The following is a 5,000-nucleotide window of genomic DNA, read 5'->3' on the forward strand; positions in this document are numbered from 1 at the left end:
ATTTAGTTACGATTAGAAATAAACTTTTCTATCTTTATCCATGGATTTTTTATTCATACTTAGTTAATTGGAAGTGGAAGTATTGATCCAATTCAAACAAAAATTATGTTTCGCAATTAATTTAATAATCCAATTTTTCAATTTATACTTGACCCTTGGATACAAATCACGAGAATGTATATTCTTCCTCGAATCTTTCATTGCGAGGTAAAGGATTTAATCCTTTTAAGAAATAAAGTTTCTGCTCGGAATAGGAATCAAACCGAGGGACCCCTTAACTATATAAGGGATTAATAAAACGAATCACACTTTTACCACTAAACTATACCCGCTACAATGCGATTATTGTATAGAAATGAACTTTTTGTCGAACAAGGAAATCCGACGTAATCAAAATAAGAAAAGAGTATTAAAAAAGAAAGAATAACTTTAATTATTAATAAAGTAATATAAGTAATATAAGTAATATAATAAGAAATGAAACTTTGATTCTATATCATAGATATGGAAATAGTCCGTCTTCTGATTGTTGTTTCAATAGCAAGCCAAGTATTTTATATTTCAAATAAAGCAAAATCATTTTATCTACGATTTGATTTGGAACAAAAACAAAAAAGGCCCGGCTAGGTACTGACCAGGCCAGGCCGCGAAAAGAAAATAAAAAAACTCTTTCGGTATTCTTTTTTTTTATTCGAAATATCTCTTTTGAGCCCTTTCTTTATCTAAATAAGATTGCTTATCAAAGTTGTATATATTAAAGTTGTATATATCAATATAGTAAAATACTATCTAAATAGTAAAATAATATAATAGTAAAATAATATATCTAAAATAGATAAATAAGGGATTTTTTCAAGCCTTCCATTTTGTGTAATGGAACTATGTAACATAGTAATTATCCTTTTTCAATTCGGAGAGATGGCTGAGTGGACTAAAGCGTCGGATTGCTAATCCGTTGTACGAGCTTTTCGTACCGAGGGTTCGAATCCCTCTCTTTCCGTTTCCGTTGAGGACTCGGTATTTTATTTATCTTTCAAGTTCCAATTCTTCGAACTCCCCCCTTTTTTTTTTAGTTAATTAAAGATGTACAATAGATAAAATCCTAAGAACATTGAAAAATTAAGCAAGTAAAAGGAAAGGCCTCTTTTTTTATTCTTCACGCCCAGGATTACGTCCTGGATCATTAGATAGGAATCCGAAGATGAACAGCGAAACAAAGAATATCACTACTGTGTAAACAAAGAGTTTGAGAGTAAGCATTACACAATCTCCAAGATCATTTTTTTTTTGAAAAAAAAAAGAGAATAGATTCTCCATTTTTATACCACATATCCTATTTTGACACCAATAAATGAAAGGGTTTCTAGAAATGAAATAAAAAAGAATTTTCAGAAATTCATTTGGAATAAAAGTCACCTCTTTCATTCCCAAAAATGTCTTTCCTACCTCCGCGGGGCCGTTAATAGGAATAGGATTATTCAATAAATGAAAAGGAATCAGAATGAGGAAATGGGGTGATTCAGATTTCTCTAAGCTCTCTAAGAATTAGTTAAATCGAGAGTTCATACTATACTGTAAGACTTATCTGATCTTATCATCCATTGTTAGAATTTTTTTCGCGAATAAATCATGTCTAGGACAGTATTAAAAATTTCATCGAAAACTTACAGCAGCTTGCCAAACAAAGGCTAAGAGAAAAAAGAGAAGGGGTATTACTGGCATAAAATCTACGATTGGGCTCAAAAAAGCGTAGGCCTCAGGTAATTTGGCTAAGAAAAAACTACTCGAATAAAGGGCGGAAGTAAGACAGATCAAACTAAAGATATTAAGCATAACAAACATTTTTTTTTGACTTGGAGATAAATTTTGATTGATTTAATATAATAATATATTATTATTGATAATTGATATACGGTAAAAATGACGAAAGTAAGGTAGATCAAAAAAAATCCTTTTTTTTGAACTTGAACTCGCCTAATCAAAAATTTTTCTATTTTCTTTTGCGAATTGAAGAAATCATCCTTTCATACAATATCTTAATTGAATTATATGTAATGATCAATAAATTCAGTTTTATTCTATAGATAATTCTATATCTACATGTGCCAAAATCCCAGGAACAATAGAGTCCATAGATATTTGGACTGGAATTGACGAATAACCAATACCGATACTAGTCTTTAGTATAGTAAGTAGTATCGAATAGAAATCTAAATGGGGCGTGGCCAAGTGGTAAGGCAACGGGTTTTGGTCCCGGTATTCGGAGGTTCGAATCCTTCCGTCCCAGGAAATACCTATAATTTCTATATAAATAGACATTGTTAGACTAATGAAATGAAAGATTGTCTTTTTGAACTAATTTCTCTTTATCTTTAAAAGTAGAATATTGAATGGATAGAATGTGATTCTTGTTTCGGATTTTTAATCATTCTATTTTTCTCTGAATCATATTTTTTTCTCAAATTGAGTTCAAATACATACAGATGGAGTTATATCGAGTTATGATCTAGGTAAGGTAGGAACATAGATCACAAGAATTTGAAATAAAGTAAATAAAAAAAAGGGGTAAAATAGGGGATTGAATGTACCTTTCATGGTATATCCATTCCCTTAGAACATTCCTATTTGAATTTGAGTTAGTTATTTCGAACTATAGCCATATGCTAATAAGAGTTAATCGACAATGTAAGATATCAATTTCAATAGCAGTGTCTGTAGAAATCTGATTAGCAAATCATCAAGTTACATAGGTAACACATGTATTTTCTTTGAACCTGGTTTTTAAATATTTCATCTCGTATTTCATTTGGCTCGAATAAATAATTCGAAATTGATGTAATAATAGAGACCGGGGGGTTCATACACACTATTCTATTCCCCTTGCTTTAAATAAAAATTATTGAACCTCCAGGGAAAGTAACTACGCAAAAAATGAGGAAATGCTGAATTTCTTATTTTATTTTATTATCGTTCTATTTCGTTGATAAGGTTTTTTGAAAAAGATTTTTGATTCGTTAATTTGAAATATTCAAAAGAGAATATTCCTAATTAAGTCCAATGACAATTGTTCAGTCTATCTGATAGATAGAGTAAATTTCTTTTTTTTTTCTTTCAATTTTTGATTTTCGTTTTCAGTCTGAAATGAAAGAAAAGAGCCTAAATCTTCCTTTCCATCAACCCCCTTTATCCACTCTCACTCTATGAAAAAAAGAAATTCGATTCTTTCAATCTATATTTTTTGAATCATGGATTTATTTATGATGCTCAAATATGATCCTTAGTAAAACTTTATTCAAATAGTGATATTGGTATGAGGTAGGGTTTTTCAATTAAATAACTATTTGAATCATTTCTTCTGACTATTTGATACTCGAAGACGTCTGAGATTGTTGAATATATCCTATTAGGTTACTTGAAGATGGAATGTAGATTTAATAAAAAGAACTTTTTATTCGTAATATTGAGAAATTATGTATAAATTAATAATTAATAAAGAAAATAAAAATATTGCATTGAAATTTAATTCTTGATAAGATTTCTTTACTTTAGAAAGCACCAATTCATATAAAAGAAGAAAAATATAGATTTCTATGAAACGATCGAACAAATGACTATTCATGATTCCATAATTGAATCAATTACATATCAGTTCCAAACTAGAGAAATGTTATGGTAAAACTTCGTTTAAAACGATGTGGTAAAAAGCAACGTGCGACTTGACAGACATGATCAGTTGTGGATTCTTACAACCACCATTTTCTATTCTATAGAAATGAAGGTGCTCTTGGCTCGACATCCTTTGTTCTGTTCCATTAGAACCCCTATTTTTTGTTGGGGTTTAATGTTAACAGTATATGATGTAGCTCGAGTAGAAAGTATTGATTCATTTCTCAGGGGCAAAGATCTAAGGTTAGTGCCAATTAATAAGTTGGAACAACTTCGTAAGTATATTTTCGATCTAGTAGAAATCGAAAGGATCCAATTCGAACAAGTTTCAAATAAAAAAAAGGAAAATTTGTTGGAATTAGTGAAACTCTTTTGATCAAAAGTGTATCATGCGGGAATCGACCGTTCGTATGATTTTTTGATAGAAAGAAATCATAAAAAGGGACATGTTGCTGTCATTTTGAAATGATTAAAATTCACCGAAGTAATGTCTAAACCCAATGATTCCAGGCAAAGATAAAGTATTTTGGAACAAGGAAATACCCTTTTTCAATTGTCTCGACAACTAGATAAAGGATAAAGAAGCCAAATATATTCTAAACGAGACAAACAAAAAGGGGTTAGAGACCACTCAAAAAATGAAATGCCTACGGCTTTTCTTTTGAACTATTTCATAGTTATCCAACTTGAGTTATGAGAATACAAATAATTTTTTTTGATAAAGAGGAATAAAAAAGGATTAAATAATCCATAGTCTAATTGATTTGATGATGTTATGGATCTACTTACCATTCTAATTCTATACATAGATCTAACTTCCAAATTCTCGAGCCGTATGAGGAGAAAACTTCGTATACGTTTCTAGGGGGGGTTATAGTTCATCTACATCTATCCCAATGAGCCCTTTATCGAATCGTTGCAATTGATGTTCGATCTCGAAGAGAAGGAAGAGATCTTCGGAAAGTGGGTTTTTATGATCCGATAAAAAATCAAACCTATTTGAATATTCCTGGTATTCTATATTTTCTTGAAAAAGGCGCTCAACCTACAGAAACTGTTTATGATATTTTAAAGAAGGCGGGGGTTTTTACAGAATTTCATTTTAATCAAACGAAAGTCAATTAATGAAATAAATACAAAAAAAGAGAGAGAAGAGGGTGGGGGTGATTCATATATAGCTTTGTATAACTTTTTTTCTACTATTCCCCCCCCTTTTTTGTTTTACTCTATTCATTTATTATTGTTACCATAGCATACCATGTTATATAATGACAAAAAATCTATTTTTTTTAATATAATTTGATATAAGATGGATAGAAAAAGATCAAGTAAAT

General features: G+C 30.1%; 2 non-coding genes across 2 annotated transcripts; both read left to right on the forward strand.

Annotated features, from left to right (window-relative positions):
• Positions 1 to 912: 912 nt before the first annotated feature.
• Positions 913 to 1,000, forward strand: TRNAS-GCU. Its single transcript has one exon. It is a non-coding gene; the product is annotated as a tRNA-Ser (tRNA).
• Positions 1,001 to 2,215: 1,215 nt separating this feature from the next.
• On the forward strand, positions 2,216 to 2,287 carry TRNAQ-UUG. Its single transcript has one exon. It is a non-coding gene; the product is annotated as a tRNA-Gln (tRNA).
• Positions 2,288 to 5,000: the final 2,713 nt, after the last annotated feature.

The sequence above is a fragment of the Punica granatum genome, unplaced genomic scaffold (genome assembly GCF_007655135.1).
Source record: "Punica granatum isolate Tunisia-2019 unplaced genomic scaffold, ASM765513v2 Contig00537, whole genome shotgun sequence".
Classification (NCBI taxonomy): Eukaryota; Viridiplantae; Streptophyta; class Magnoliopsida; order Myrtales; family Lythraceae; genus Punica; species Punica granatum.